Source organism: Pseudonaja textilis, chromosome 1 (assembly GCF_049901715.1).
Source record: "Pseudonaja textilis isolate UNSWEBS1 chromosome 1, rPseTex1.2, whole genome shotgun sequence".
In the NCBI taxonomy this organism is placed as follows: domain Eukaryota; kingdom Metazoa; phylum Chordata; class Lepidosauria; order Squamata; family Elapidae; genus Pseudonaja; species Pseudonaja textilis.
The window spans coordinates 96,913,797-96,931,022 of NC_141990.1; the positions used below are offsets into that span (position 1 = coordinate 96,913,797).

At 35.4% G+C, this 17,226-nt stretch overlaps 1 protein-coding gene and 1 long non-coding RNA gene across 2 annotated transcripts in view; one reads left to right on the top strand and one right to left on the bottom strand.

Moving 5' to 3' along the window:
• The window catches only part of NT5DC1 (5'-nucleotidase domain containing 1), a 75,185-nt gene that overhangs the window by 39,461 nt on the left and 18,498 nt on the right, over positions 1-17,226 (bottom strand). The gene's annotated exons all lie outside the window — the stretch shown is intronic.
• LOC148127734 (uncharacterized) lies at positions 673-14,132 on the top strand. Its single transcript, XR_015741052.1, has 4 exons — positions 673-732; positions 4,764-4,832; positions 8,678-8,852; positions 13,355-14,132. It is a non-coding gene; the product is annotated as an uncharacterized LOC148127734 (long non-coding RNA).

The window sequence follows — 17,226 nt, forward strand, 5'->3', positions numbered from 1 at the left end:
CTAACTGGTTTTACAGAGTCAGAATGGACTATGATCGAGTGGTTGTTATCAGCCAGTGGCAGGGGACACACACCACTAAATTTTGATGGATTTTTTTGCAGTAAGGTATATGTATACAGTCACAAACACGGCTGCCCATCAATAAACACAGGATCAAAAATATAACTGCATGCCCCAAAGATGTGGTAAACTCAACAGAAATAAACAGAGTAATGCATTAGTTATTGTGGATTGCAGTGAGGTGTATGCATTTCTAAGTGGGAATGGTGCTTTAAAAAAAAATCAAGGAGATAAATCTCTGCCTGAAAAGCCTAAAATGTATCATTCGTATACATTTTTCATACATATCTGAAGCATAAAAGTAAATATTTGATAAAGGAAAATCTACAAAGGAGGAGGAAGACAAAAGGATGATAAGACAAGTTCCATATTCTGGACTTTGCTAGCTAAAATATTTTCTTTTAGGAGTAGGTGTTCTGGAGAGGAAGTAATGCTTCGTAAAACCATTATAATTTCTCCTACTGCTCCCTCCACCTGTTTTGAGGAAAAAGCAATTATCACACCAGTAACCATTATATACAGCCTTCGACTCATTCCCTCAGAAAGAGAATTACTCTTTCTCTAATTTGGCTCCAGGGTGACCTAATATTTATTTTGAAACAACTAGAATGAAAAAACACGTTTTAATATAGAATTTTATAGATGTGGAAAGACTGATCTTCCAACTATCAGGTGAGTGACAGCTGCTCTTGTCTAAAACAATTTTTAGTTACAACTCTTTGTACTTCTTTTGTCATGAACTACAAAAAAAAAATCTCATTCCTCCAAAATTAATTGATTGGTGGGAGCGTAGTCCTCATTTGGACTGCAGTCTCAATATCATTTAAATCTTATATTCTTTTATACCAGATTTTCATTTTTGATTTGATGTTTAAAAATATTCTGACTTTTAATGATCTGAGGTAAAGAAAAGAGTGATCTCAAGGCCATTTTCTCAATATTACAATTAATCCCTATTATGCTCATGATTCCAAAAAGATTAATAAGCAAAATTAAGTGGAAATCTGTCTGTAAATTAGAACACATTGTCCAAATTCACTATGAAGCAAGTGATGTTTAATAAGTTGGAAACTGTACTCTCTCTTCCGTGATGAATTTGAAAGTATTTGTTTCTGCTTTAATTAGCAAGAACACATTACATCATTATATCCAATTGTTAATTTTAATAATAGAACTAGCCACTTTCAAATGATGGGTTATAAAGCTATCCCAACAAAGAATATTTCCCAAGTTAATCAGTTTAGGCACATATGTAATGCTAATTGCAAACCATCTTAGACTGAAGTAAAAAATTAGAAAACAAGCAAGTTATTTTGTCTCTAGCTGAAACAATAGGAAGCATTGAAAAGAGTGCTCTGAGTAAACAAGGATGCTGCTTGTCTCAAAGGTGCTTTTTCAAAAAAGGTAACTGGACTGTTGTTGTTTTTTCTTTGAGGAAGAAGAACACATTTCTCTTCTCATCCAAAAAGCTTCATCAGTTGTGATGGTGGATAGATACCTATCCTTCCATCCTGCCACCATCACAACTGATGAAGCTTCTTGGATGAGAAGTGAAATGTTTTCTTCTTCCTCCTCAAGGAAAAAACAACAACAGTCCAGTTGCCTTTTTTGAAAAAGCATCTTTGATACAAGCAGCATCCTTGTTTACTCAGGGCTCTCTTTTCAATGCTTTCTATTGCTTCAGCTAAAGACTATGTAAGCATGGGACACATAGCTTGCTTGTTTTCTAATCTTTTGATTCCCTCACACCATAGTTTATCACTTACGGTTTAAATAATATTTTTTCAACCTGCCACAGGTTGAACTTATGGAAATTTATGACAACTGATGAACACTCAATCTTCTCTCATCTCCATTTTTAGTAAGCATTTACCAATACGTTTAAAAAAATCAGCAAAATAGCTTAACCTGGAAACCGTGATGCTTGTAAATTGGATTGAACCTTTTGTTAATCTAGAATCACCCATAAAATGAATGTAATGTGAGCGATAAGTATTATTCAGCAAACTTGGATTAGAATGTGAAAGCAAGACATATACAATAACATAAATTTGGAGGGGAGTATTAAAATGAGCAACCTGTTTCACATTAGAGGAGGTGAAAACTTAAAATTTTCCAAGAAAAGATTAGGTAGGCTATGCACAAATAAAGAACAGATGTAACTGATGGTGAGATATAAAAATCCACTTCACTTCCATCCAAGGTCTTTGGTACAACCAGTGGTACAGTCCTTTTTGCCACAGTCATTAAATGAATCATATGGTCATGAAGCAAATCCAGTTTCCCCATTGACTTGGATTGTCCAAAGCTGCTGGGAAGGTTGTAAGTGGTGAGTATATTATTCTAGAACAATGCAACTATCATAAATGCATGCTAATAAGTATGAGTATGCATGCTAATAAGTATGGTAATAAGTATGATGACCAATTGTAAATTTTGAACAGCCATTAAACAAATGGTCATAAGCCTAAGGCTACATTTGTGAAGTAGATGAACTGGATTTAAATCTATCATCTATATAACTGTTTAAGGAAAATTATCCAATAAACCAAGTTTTTATTTGAATATTTTAATTATGTTTATTTTTTTCATACTGATCAAGGAAAAGAAAGAAATGCAGTACTTTGCTTAATGTATTGAGCACTTTATATACAAATATACCTCTTTATAAAGCAGGTGAAGCTAAATAAATCTGCTACACTCTGTAGCCAAATTTCATTTGGACAGAGGAAATTACAAGTTTACAATGTATAAATATAAATGTACATTTATATGTATATTTACATTTATAAAGAGAGCCAATTTTGTCTATTGGTTAAGGCGTCAAGCTAGAAACTGAGTGACCCTGAATTATAGTTCTGTCTTGGACACAAAAGCCAGCTGGGTGACTTTGGGTCAGCCACTCTCTCAGCTCAACCCATCTCACAGGACTGTTGTGGGGGAAAAATTGGACGAGGAAAAATATTAGATAGGATCACTAGCTTCAGATTAATTATAAAAATAAAGGCAGGATAAAAGTAAATAAATAAATAAAAAAGCAACTCTATAAATCAGGGGTCCCCAATCTGTGGGTCATGCGGGGATTGCAACTGGGTCACAGAAACAGCTGATGAGTATTGGGCAATGGGTGAGCGCGCAGGCACCATTTGCATGAGCAACAGGCACAAATGCACGCCATTAGTGCAACTGGAGCTACGTGCGTATGATGTGCTTGCTGACCACTTGCGTGGAAAGATCCCTTCCTGCAAGCCCCACAAAGCCAGAAATGTTGGGGAACTCTGCAGTAAATCACGGGAACATATGCATAATACTGCATTATTCAAAAGCTGCAAAGTAGTGCTATTTTTAAGCTTGGAACCACTTTTAAAAACTGAGTGTAAGAGTTTAAATTATTAAAATGAAGGAAGCATAAGCAATGTAAATAATAGCCCTGTCTTTATAACCATTTTAGTTAAACATTTTTTCTCCTAAATATTGCCTCTTCTTGTACACATACAGAACATGATTTATATTTAGACTCCATTTAATTATCCCATTTTGAACAATTTAAAGGTAAATACTAGGCAGCCTGCAAACACTGGGTAAGTCCTAGCTAGGCTGTGGAGATCAGGATGGAACAAAGCAGACTGACACTGAATCCAAATAAGGAGTTCTTGTTTGTCATGAAACCACCTGGTTCTCTGTCTGCTTCAGATTCCTGCTAGGCCCTTTTGGTTGGATATGGCAGCAAGAAGCACCTAAGTTTAGTTTTGGCTGATGCACCAGCAGTTGCCCAGCCTCATGCTCTCACTGCTATTCCAATGAGCTTTATAAAGGGGCTGCCTTTAAAGACAACTCTCAAAATGCAATTGGTACAAAATGCAGCAGCTCACATGTTGGTTGGCTGACAGCTACTTCAGCCATCATTATTGGAGGGTCTAGGTACAATTCAAGTTTCTGGGTACAGTTTCAGGTTCTCCTTTTAATTACAAAGGCCAAAGTGGTTGGGCTCCTAGGTATCCCTAAGACTATCTCCTCTATGTCAAATTGGCCCATCCTATGTCTTTGACCTGGATGTTTTTTGCTTGTAACTAAAAGAAAGAGGAGAGGGGACTTGGAAGCAAAATTGTCCATGGTGCTTCCTCCACTTGGAGGTCCAAACTGCATCTACCCTGGTGTTATTTCATAAGGCTGTCAAGATGGATTTTTAAAAATGGAGTTAGCTGTTTTACACAGATAGAGCTGATGCAACTGATTATCTGACTTTACATTTAGGTTTGTGTTGGGTTTTATATTATTTCATAATTGTAACTGTATGTTTTTGACAATTGTGTTGTTAATCTTTATGCCCTCCAAAATTGGTGGCTTTCTACTCTGCTTTCCAGATTTGATGGCATATAAGTATTGTTATATACATAATAAATATATATGTATATACACGCATACCTAAGCTATTTTTCCCAATCTGATGTACTCTAGGCTTGTTGAAACAAAGTCCTAGAATTCCCAATCATTATGAATATGTTTGTTGAGAAGTCTGGGAACTCTAATATATTGGCAGGGCACCAAGCTGAGGGATGATGGCCTAAGATATAAAATTTATGTTATCCTTATTAAACCTATATGAAAATCTGTAAGTGTTATCTAATAGTTTCTCTCTGTTTAATTAGCAAAACAGAAATTTTCAGAAAGGTGATTGTCAAAAGTGCCTCTTTTTTTTCAAGTCTCCACATAGGCTCCCAATCCTTTGGAGGAAGTTTGGAAAAAAGGTACATAGAGCTGCCAAAAGAAAGGTAAATTAGGAGGAATCGCCATCATACTTGCTCCTTATTTTCTAGCATGCAAACTTTGGCCAGATCAAAGAATCTCCAGTCAGCAAACCAGATATGACTACATATTATGAACTTGTCATATATTTGGATTTGTTTTAAATCCAGCTAAAACACTAGCAAAGTACTTGTATAAAATTATCTGAATTTAGCTTTAACTTTGAATGTCTACGGAGATTCTCAATCATTCAAGTCATGTTGTCCCAAAGGTGCAAACCTCTTAGATGAGAAGCAAAATGTCTTCAATGAAAAAACAAAGAAAGTCCAAAAAGCACCTTTGGTACTTTAACTTTGAAGTTACGACAGACACCACCCCCCCCCCCCAAAAAAAAGCTACTTGCAACAATTTTCTAAGTTATCACAACCATGGCATTTACTTAATGACTGTGGTATTTGATTAACAACTGTCACAAAAAAATGGAAAAAAAATTGAGTCTGGTCACACGATGTCTCAACTTATGATTGACCATAAGTTCAGAGCTCATTTATGGTCATACATCAAGAACTACCTGTATACTGATTTTTGAAAAATGAAGGAAATCAAGAAAAATGTGAAATACAAGCTTTTACTAGCTTTAAAGTTATTTCAAGATCTGATTATGGGACTAGCTGAAGCACACAAGTTGTATTCAGGCTCCCACACTAATATGTAGTTGCGCCATGACCTCTTCTGCCTTTCAGTTTCCTTGATAAAAATTTTTTGGATTTGCTGTTCTGGCATGAAACCCTGATTTGAGGTTATGCAGGAGGTCAGAGTGGGAGGATATATTTGCACTTACAAATAAATCTTCCATCCCGAGTTTCTTTCTGTACCTGGCTAGCACTCTCACAACAGGTATTTTGTTTTCTAATTTTGAAATGCTATTTTGTTGTTGCCCGTTTTAGGGAGGGAAAAAATAGTCCAGAGGTTGCCAGGACCATGAATAGAAGCAGTGTCTGACATTGAATATAGGTTGGTTTTCAGGCTTACTGTTTCTCCAAGCACCTCTACACAGATGACTTTTTGGAGGTGTTGCCTATTCTGAAAGCAACAGTTGAAGGGTTTGCTTATTTACACCTATGAGAAGTGTTTGATTATGGGTGGCTTTAAGTCAATATAGGCACAGCCAAGGAATAGTTGCTTTGATCCTGTTCTAAAAAATGAATTCAGTCTAGACATCAGGATTGGAAAGCACAATACTTCCTTCCACTTGTAGAAACAGAACACTTATATGGTGTTGGAACATCTCAGCACTTATTGGGGACTTTCTTCCAATTAAGCATGTTTATCTGTCTATCTACTATGTTGGCCTGCCTGCCTGCCCGCTTGCTCATCCATCATCAATCCATCCATCTTATAATCAAGGTTCCTTGGGCACATGATAAGGAAAGCATGCAGTCCATTGCTTCGGGAATTCCTTCCAACTCCACTTAGGATCATATGACCAAGAGACCAGAGGGCTTAAGCATGGAACAGATGGTACCATTCTAACACATGAAAGCAAATACACAGGTCTCAGGATAATGTCGCAGGATTCAATCTGGGTCAGTCACCAGGACCAGAGGTTTAGTCCTGAGCATTTGGATTGGTGCTGGAGCCCGTTTTCAGGGAACTTCTCTTTATCGGAATGTGGCATTTGAACACACTGCCCAACTTTTTCTCCTACAGGGATCCACTGATAGAATAACCAATTTCGTTGTATACATGATGTACAATGACAATAAAGGCTTTGAATTCTTATGATTTTTTTCTCTATAGCCTTTGGATAGATCTGACCCATTTTTATATCTGGAGTTTTTGCTGGCTCCTTCCCTCAGCCACATCAAACTTGGTCCCATTCTCTTCTACTTTGGTGAATTATCACATTGATAAGCAGAGAGACAGGCCCTATCTATCTATCTATCTATCTATCTATCTATCTATCTATCATCTATCTCCTTTTCCAACACTCCTTTAAGTGAAAAAGAATAAAATATATCTCCCCTTACACACACACACACACACACACACACACACACACACACACACACACACAAAATAGGAAGCAGTTAATAACACAGTACAAAACTCTTCATAACACATTTCTGCTATTCTTTCTTTAAAATATGTGGAATTTGCTACAATTGTTTTCTGTTTCAGAATATCAAATTAAGTATATAATTAAGGTGATACAAAATTCTATTACCACACATAAAACACTTAAAAGTCTTTAAAAATATATGAAAGCACCATTTCAGGAAAAGTGAATGGCACTGTTTCTCTAGGGATTGCCTTACACTATTTACAGATCAAAAGGAATTTATAAAAGTACCTATACTTTTTCATTTCCTCTATATATACTTATTTAAAAGCCAATCCAACTGAGTTCAAGGGAGTTTAATGTTTGTGGGTAAAGAATTTTAAGTAGTTCAGTTTAAGTAATTCACAAATATACTTCCTATTTTATGTAGTGTTCAAATTACTTTTTCAATCCCTGGCAGTAACTTTATGGCATGTGAATATGGATAAATAAGCACATTCAAGCCATTGAACATACATGGTGACCAAACAATAATACTATTTATAGGTACTGGTTTCAAGTGTTTCACTGAACAGCTTTCTCCTTGTACATACATCTTTTGAACTTCTCTCCTCTCTATTAATCTTTTATTTTTTTGTACTTCTGTACAAAATAAATACTCTGCAATTTTACTTTTTAATAAATATTTACAAATTAAAAATCATTTATTTTAATCCCTAGTGCTAAGAGATAGGTAGCTACATAATAGTTGATGCCAAATTAAATGGTGTATACAGAGGTGTACACAAACATAATTTATTTTTTAAATTTACATAATTAATATTATCTAATATAAAACATGCAGAATAGAAGACTGACAGTGTGAAAATAAATAAAAGCAGTAAAAGACCCTAAATTGCTGTAAAAACTTAGAATGCAGATTTTTTTTCTAAAAAAAATCATGCCATATGTATTCGTCAACCTCAGAGAAGTTTAAAGACTCTCTCCTAAATATTCTGGGAAGCATTTGATATGCTTGGTGTGCAAGCAGCAATTATCCGTTTCAAAGAAGATTTTTGAAGAGAGATTTCAAATTTCTTTCATCTCTAGATATATACAACCTATGGAAGGCTGACTATGTGATAATCCTGATAATGTTTAGAGAGAATGTTGGGTTTTTGTTTTTTAAACTTCTCGTCTGCATGTTTTCCTATTACTCAAACATTATATTATACCCAAAGTTCCTTGCCCATTGAATCATACAATGTTTCATGTATTCATTTTCCAAATTCAGTTTCAACAACATTTTATAGACCTTGGCAATAATGTGTTCCTCATAAGACAAAGTACAATTTCAAATTCACTTTTTGCATTTTCAAACCTCAAAGATTGTTTAATCTAAATTAAAACTTTCTTCCAGCTCTAAGTATGTAGGCCAGTGACAAACACACCTTTCTGATTCCACCTCTTTTGACTTGAGATTATGTTCATCTTGATTCAAAGATATTATCTGAGTACCAGATCAATCCACCAGTCTGGTCTGACCATCATTTCTTTTCTAAAAAATGCTTCCTGGTGTGATATCAGGAAAATTTACATTGAACTATAATTTAAAAGAAAATTTCTACAAAATGATGTATTTACTGGTAGTATTTGATAAATTGTCAAAGATATATAAAGGTATTTCAAATGTATGTTGGAAATTTAATTATAAAGAAGGAAATTTTTATCATCCTTGGTGAATTTGTGATAAAGCAAAGATATATTGGGGCCAGATGCAGAAGATTCTTAAAATGAATAGAAAATTAAAAGCAGAAGTTTTTCTTTTAGGACTACTGGACAAGGAACTTGGAAAAAAATTGGAACATTGTTATATTAAAGCCTTGGAGGAAGCAGTGGTTAGAGGGCAGTACTGCAAGCTACTTCTGCTGCAGCCAGCTGCCTGCAATTTGGCAGATCGAATCTCACCAGGCTCAAGGTTGACTCAGCCTTTCATCCTTCCAAGGTGGGTAAAATTGTTGGGGGCAAGAGGCTGACTCTGTAAACCACTTAGAGAGGGCTGTAAAGTACTCTGAAGTGGTATATAAGTGTAAGTGCTATTGCTATTCCTTACCTCATTAGAATAGAATACCTTTACTGTCATTGCATTCTACAAATACAATGAAATTTGAAAACTACTCAAGCACAGTGTCCCAAATACCACATCACAATCACACTACAGTGTTTAAAAATAACAACAACAACAATAATAATAAACCTAGTCTAAAACCTATCTAAAACATATAGTAAGTTAGACAGTTAAAAAATGCCACTATGTACATAGGGCTAAATCATATATGCATTGTTTGATTCAAGACAATTATTGCCTTTTATAATACTCAGGTGTAATTACAATGAAAGAAGCAATTTGCGCTTAATTATGACAATAAATCGAGGACTTATGTACCTACTTGCAAAATCATTCTTGCAAGATAAAACCTATCTCAATAATATTTATGAAGTAAGGCCCAAATTCTGGCAGATACAAAGGGAAAATAAGCAATGGCATTCTAATGATGACATTTTGTTTGCAGCCAATAGTAAAATTTAATGTAAAATTTCTTCTATTGTAAGGGAATATGATCTGCTAAAGAGAAACCTTTATTCTGAACAGCATCTTGGATGCACTGAAAAAAAGCCTAAGTCAGTTTCTGGCAAAATACCAGTGTTCAAAAAAACATTGTCATTTTTAGCTTAGCTAAGCTTAACTTAAAAAAAAAACTTTTAGTTTTTTAGTAAATAAATACAGCATCAGGAATAAGTCTAACCTGATTTTCAAATACCAGAGACATAATAATAGTGCGAGCAGCTTTTCATGGGCTTTTAAACATGGTACGTCAATGCCAAGTGTTGATATATAAATAAAGTTTGGCACGTGTATTTCCACTGCATTTCTATTACCTCTTGACAGTTGCGTAAGTGGTGGACAACCACTATGGTGAGAAAGTAAACTCTTGGTTAGACAAACTAGAAAACCTAATCTTGTACTTTGCACTTTCCATGTTGTTTCCACTTTTGTTGGACTACATGGAAAGAGGGAAAATACTGAGATTTAGTGGAAGGTATAAAAATAAAGAATTGGAAGTAAGGATTTGTCTGTGCAAAACTGAACTAATTCAGAACATTCTGTAGTTCATTTAAAGTTCTTTTTAAATAATATTTAAGGGACGAAAGATAATTCAATATATCCAAAGAAAACATTATTTTCATTCAAAAAAGTGGATACAATGTAAACACGACAAATAAAGAAAGAAACAAGTTTCAGAGTGGTTAAAATATACTAAAATGTCAGGAAGAGTAGCAGTTGTAGTGAGAAACTCTATTGTGTTAACCAAAAATAAAAAGGAACAATATTGGTATCTCATTTAAAGATAGAGGCATGTAGTTTTGAAAGATACTTCTGAAAGCTACCATCTTGGGATAGATAAGGATGTTATTTGAGTGAAAATGGTAGTATCAAAGATGCTTTTAGCATTTTGTGCATGTCAGCAAAAGCTACAGAATGAAAATTACAGAGTGTAAATTAAAAGTTTACTCTGTTAGGAACATAACTTTTTTTTTTGCCTCCATCTTACAAAGAGATGTAAGTATATATTTGAAAAGTAATTCACCTAAAGTTCTTAGCAGATATAGCTGGAAAAAATTGTTTGGCATTGAAAGTTGCTATGTAATAGAAAAGGTTTAAAGATGGCCTTACACATGTATTTTGTGGATTATCATTGTTGTATCTCTAGTTACTTAGAAACCACAGTTCCATTGAGAATAATACTGCATCCTGATCAGGTACTCAGCCTAAGAGGTTATAGACAGAGTGCTAGTGTTCTCTGAAATATGAAATTAAATATGAAATAAATATGAAATATGAAATGAAAATGAAATAAATTAGTAATTGAAGCTCATCATACAGCAGACATGAAATAATTGCTTCAGATGTCAAGTCCAATTCATTCCCATATATGCAGATGCAAACAAAATATGCATCCATCTTACAAAATATAACAGTAATACGAATTTTACAGGGGAAATAGAATTTTCTATAATACAAGGGTGTTCTTGAGAAGCAGGGAGGAAGATACAGGGCATTCAATAAACACAGATCCTGGTTTTAAAAATACACAGATATTCAAAATCTATCCTGTTTTTTAAAAAAACACATTCAAACAGTGATTTATTAGGCTAGAAAAGAAAGGAGCTAAAACATTTTGTTAAAATACCTGAGTACCTGTTTACACAGGGGGTGTTCTTCATGAATCAGATGTTTGCTGGGGACAAGGTTGAAAGACATGAATGTTTCTATTCATGAACTTTGCTACCTGCTGAAAAAGTGCACTTTGAGAAATAGCTCTGCAACAGTGATGGAAGATTTCTCTTAATTATGTGGTTTTTGAGGAAATACCTTGAACCTTTTTACCTCCAAGGAGACTGGAATTAGCCATGACCTCTCCTATAACTTGTACTCAGGATGTCACTGGAGAACACACATAGAAAGAAAGCAAGATCCTCGTTTAGAAATAAGGGGGGAAAGGCTACTTTTTGTTTGTGGATCGGCATAGTCATAAATCAAAATTACCAAATACTTATTTTACCACTTGGATATATGTACATAGATTTCAGTGACAAAAATAAAACTAGGGAAATTAGGATGTTTAAAAGTAAGAAGAAAATTAATATTCACTATCTGCTTATTCCCTTAAAAAACAAAGACAACCTACTTGGCCATTTGTGTTTCAAAAACAGTCTTTCCAATATTTATTATTATGTGACTCAAAGGAGTCTTTCTTTTTATGCTGGAAAATTTTCAAGCATTGCAGTTTCTACAAATCTCCATCTTCCACTCGCCTTCTTTGCTCCTCGTAAGAGAGAGAAACGAAGGGTTTTCACAGATTGTGCTCTTCTTCTATCTCAACTGTGGTGCAGACAAAGAGAAATGGAAGTAAAGGAAGAAAGATAGTAATCTACAATTTGTGTCTTTGTTTTCTGTTGTCCCAACAACAGATTTATCTGTGATGATGGTCAATCGATGAACTGTCTACCCCAATGACCATAGAAGAGGATTTTTCCATCTCTTGGCTGCCATCTAAGTCAGGATTTGGGCAGCAAAGATATAGCCATTAGACAACTATTCCTGAAGAGCTGGAGTTTAAAAACGGGATTTAGCTGTGGAAATCTATGTGAGACCTTTACATTACCTAAGAACATAATATAAGGAGTGGAAGTGAGAACTCAGGGCTTCCATGGAAGCAGCAGACAATGAGAAAGGAATTTCCCACCATGCAGGCTACAGAAATACAAAAACTGAGTCCTTTCGATCACATGCCTTGAGTGCCTGGTCAATTTCAAGGCTTAACAGTCTCAAAGTTGAACAAGCCATTTAAACAAGAAACACAAAAGGGGTTGTCTTTTCTGTAGACAAAAGTATGGGCAAAAAGGGTGAAGTCCCACAGAAAACCTTCAAAACCTACTGTAGTCTTAAAACTCCTGCTCAGAGCATGTTTTTAGGACCCCTCTCTGATGCACATCAGTGTGCCCTATATTGCCTACATGCAATATCTTAAGGTGGGGGGAAACATCACTTCCAAAGTGTGGCACTTCAGGAAGACATTGAGACAGAGTATAAGGCATGTGCTCAAGGAATCATTAAAGCAGTGTCCCTACTGTATGGCAAAATGGCTGTGTAGATTTGCCCATGAAGAAACATGTGGCCTTGTCTTCCTCCTGTATGTGGTGCCTATATCTGCATGTTTAATATTCTGCTGAAAGATTGAGTGAAATTATGGAGAGTATTAAAACTCATTCACTTTGTATCAACACAGGTTGTGTGTATAAACTCAGTATGTGGACTTTTCATCCCAATTTAACTTTTCCACATGGAAAACATAATGATACAAATGTTGGTCATTTTCCAGGGGTTTAGAGGTCAAGATACAGAGGTCAAAATATTTTAAATGAGAAGACATACAAGCCAGGGTCTAACAGTGTTGTTAAATTACTGCCAGGGTCTATCAGTGTTGTGAAGAGTTAAGTTAAAATTCAGTTGGCATCAGTGGCACCAAGTCATAACCAGACCTTAACCTGAAAAATCAAGTACGGTAAAAAAATATCTTAATAGAAACAAAAATTACCTGTAGCAGGATAACTATCAATTCAGCCTATTGCAAGAAAGGATACTAGAAAGTAATCTAATTGTGATTGAATAAAATTTCTATGATTAATTGTAGTCTGGTCATAAGGCAGTTGATGGAAGACATATTATTGGTCTTGGAGATTTAGGGATCAAGGCTAGGATTAAAGCTTTCTATTGTGATATCTTTTTACTATATTCTCTCCTGCTTACCTGATATTCTCAGCCTGAGCAACTGTGTGAACTCCTATAGGAATGGAGTAACAAATGAGTAGCAATGAAAATATCAAAGCACAAATGGGTCTAGTAAGGCAGAACTCCTAACGAGGTCATCTTTCCTATTCTAGGAACAGAATTTGGCACATCCTATTTTGGCTTATGACAGCATCACAGGAAGAACCAACATCCAAAAGAACCTGTCTACCAGGGTTAAATCCACCAGCTCTTCTATTCACATAAACTGATAAAAATATGTGTTTTAATTAAGCAGTTTTGTGTATATTTGGGAAACTAAGGGCACTATTTACTTTTTAAATATAGAAATGTAGTGCATATGTTATTTAAACTAAGCCTCAACATCATAACTGGTTGCAGGTAAACAGATTCTAGAAAAACAACTATGCTATTAGAAGTTGGCTGGATGTAATAAAAATATCCTTACTCTACATAAAGTGCTATGATAAGGAATCAACCTAAATGACCACTCAAGTTATGTATTTAATGCCAAAAATTAACAAGCCTCTTTCTTTGCTGATGTCTGGTAAGAGCTTTGAACAACAATTATACCTCTTTTAATAAGTATTGCAGAGTAGTTATTTTTCTCAGAAATCCCACTGAAGTTACTATATTATGAATTTAATTTTCAGGATTGCAGCCTTGTAGGGTATTCAATAAACCAATCCAAAGAGACCTCAATACATTAGAACTGATGAAGTAAAACTAGATGGGATTGCATGATCACCCAGCAAAAGCACAATAGCTGCAATTTAAAATAAGATACTTGACAGACTTCACTTTATCCATAAAAGCAAGTTATTAATCAACATAGGACAAGGCTGCTATATTAGCTGGGTGTAGGGAACTATCTCTCTAGGTCAGGGGTCTCCAACCTTGGCAACTTTAAGACTTGTGGACTTCAACTCCCAGAATTTCTCAGCCAGCTTTGGTTTAAGACTTGTGAACAGCTTTGCTGGCTGAGAAATTCTGGGAGTTGAAGTCCACAAGTCTTAAAGTTGCCAAGGTTGGAGACCGCTGACATCTCTGCCAGCTGGGATTCCCTATGGGGCCTTATGGCTATGCTATGGCTAGCAAAAAAATACTGATTATCAGGCGCTCACAGAAGTCCTTGTTTAGCAACCACAATTGAGATTGGCAATCCAATCATTAAACAAAATGGTCACCAAGTGAAACCACAACTGAGCTTATGATTTTACTTTAGCTTTCCTTTGCTTTATGGATCTGTGAAGGTTGTTATATATGAGAACTGGTTATAAAATTAATTTTTTTCATCATCACTGTAACTGTGAAAGGTCAATACACAACACGCATACACGCACACACGCACGCAGGCAGACCTGGCAAGTTAACATTGTTGGGAAGCTTTTAAAACTATTGAATTTCTTTTCAGTGCTGAAGGGGTTAATGAATGAAATATATTATCAACATACCGTCTATCTTTTTTCTTTTCTTTACTCAACCTGGCTCTTTACGATGTTCAACTAACAGACCTTTAAAATGTTCTTCCGTCACATAATATTTTGCATAGCTACCACATCATGTCTAAATTAGACAAACTGTTCTGAAAAGCAGCCCATAAATTATTTAAATCTAAATTATCATAAATGAATATAAACAGAAATAGAAATATGTATAGATAATGCTATTAATATAAATGATGTACTTTATTAAAATAGGACAATAAATGCTGATTATTTAAATAAAACCATAAAACATGACTTCCAAATTACTTAAATAGATAATAAGAGTATGTTGCTGCAATGATGGAAGTTCAGTTGTCACTTGTGAATAAAGGAAGTATTGGATGGCCACTTTCCCCTCTGAATACAGCTGCCAAGAAACACAACCAAAAGGTCCACTCACATTCATGTCCTAACTAACGAGCCACTATGAAACAAAAATGCTGGATGAGTCAGATTCTGAGGTCATCCAAACTGGCAATAACTATGTTTAATCAGAGGCCTTGAGGACATCAATCTGGCCTCAATTGTGAAATTCCATTCCTGAGGTTTTGTGCTCCTTAGCTCTCAAGCATATGGCATATCACGACAGATCCTAACAATGGGATAAACGATGAGAGCACCCAAATCTCATCCATTTTACCTCCATTTTCCTTAAGCCCGATGTCTCATATTCCATACTGTTTCCTGCAACTATTACTGGGAATTGGAGAAGTTTTAATCCAAGACATCCAGAAAGCATCAGGTTGTACTAAGACTTTTCAAACTAATACGGGCAGGGAAAGGGCTAAGCTTGACATAATTAAGAAATAAAAGATGATTTAAGAATAGAATCTTGCCCTGCTTCCTTAATATAAGTTTGTCAGGTTAGGATTTTTTTTAAAAAAAATGGTATTTTTTGTCAAGTATTCAAATAAGAAAAAGGGGAAAGGGAGTGCATTTTCTAAAACAGTTATTACCAATCAAAAGCAGTAATACAAATAGTCCCATAATTCACATACAAACCTACAAAAGAACTACATTTGTGTCAGGTACAAGACACACTTCAGGATAGGAGGGGAAGAAATGAAGTCAACATGGGTCTGTGTACTTTTGTCTTGACTGAATGCATGTACACAGAAACTATTAAACTTTTTTTCTGTTTTGTTTGCTGTGAGAAATCTGTCAGAAATTTTTGAAAATAAAAAGCAGAAACACATGAAGCATTGACAGACAGTCCCTTCAGCTGCTGTGGGTACAGAGGCCAAGTGTGGAGTGTGGTTTCTGCACTTATGGCATGATGGTTCCAATGTATCATAAACAATAAATCACAGATCAAGATGATTGATCCTTCAACAGGCCTCCACTCATGATGATAAATGGAACTTCTACCTACTTAGATCCATGCACCTAATATTCAGTGAATGGAATATGGAGATTATAGTTGCATTAAAGCACAGAGCAAAACTACAAATAAGGCTTCCAGATAAGGAAGCTGTTTCAAGTAGAGTAAGCAGAATTCCTGTGCTTCCATAGGCTGATATACTTTGCTCATATACTCATATATTTGCTCATATACTTTGCCTGGCATTGTGTGGTGATGTAGTGGGACTTATTCCTGGACTGAGGAAGCCCTGCTCAGAATTCATGCCTTAAGTCACCTCCTAAATGGATCACTGCAATGTGCTTTACATGGAGCTGTCACTAAAGAGTATTTTGAGACTTCAGCAGGTGCAAAATGTGGTGGTATGGGATGTTATGGTGCTGGGCATTTGGTATATATGATATCTCTGTTCCATGAATAGTATTTGGCTCTTGGTATGCTTCTGGGAACAATTCAAGATGCTGGTGGTTTTTTCTAAAGCCCTTCATAGCTGTTTACCTATCCTGTTAGATCAGACTTGTAGACTTCAACTCCCAGAATTCTCCAGCCAGCATAGCTGATTGGAGAATTCTGGAAGTTGAAGTCCACGAGTTTTAAAATTGCCATGTTTGGGGACCCCTTGTTAGATTTTGCAGCAGAGACATGTTCTGAGTCTGTCTGTGCCATCTCTGTCTGTCTGTGCCAAGGAGCAGAACCTGTTCTGCTATAGTGCCATCTTCTGGCACATCTTCTCCTCAGAAATTAGACCTGCCCTGACCCTGCTGGCCTTTTGCAGGGCTCTAAAACCCTGGTTTTTCCGTTGAACCTGGGGTTCTAATAACATGGGTGACCCTTTGCCATGGCTTATTTGAGTGTTTATGAATCTTCTCAGCTGCTATTTTTATGTCATTTTTGTTGTTTTTAATATTTTTTATTGTTTTTTGATTGTGTGCTGTCCAAAGTTATAGAAATAGGATAGACAGCCTATAAATGTATTAAAGAAATAAATACAGTTAATGTATAATGTAATTGCACTGAGGAAAAAATAAATGTCTATGATAAAATGACTCATAGTTGAGTAATCAATACACAAAGCCTCTTGGACAGAGATGAATATACTTTTCTATGCTCTGGAAACAAGGCCTTTCAAATTATACCTCCATTACTGTACATTCAAATC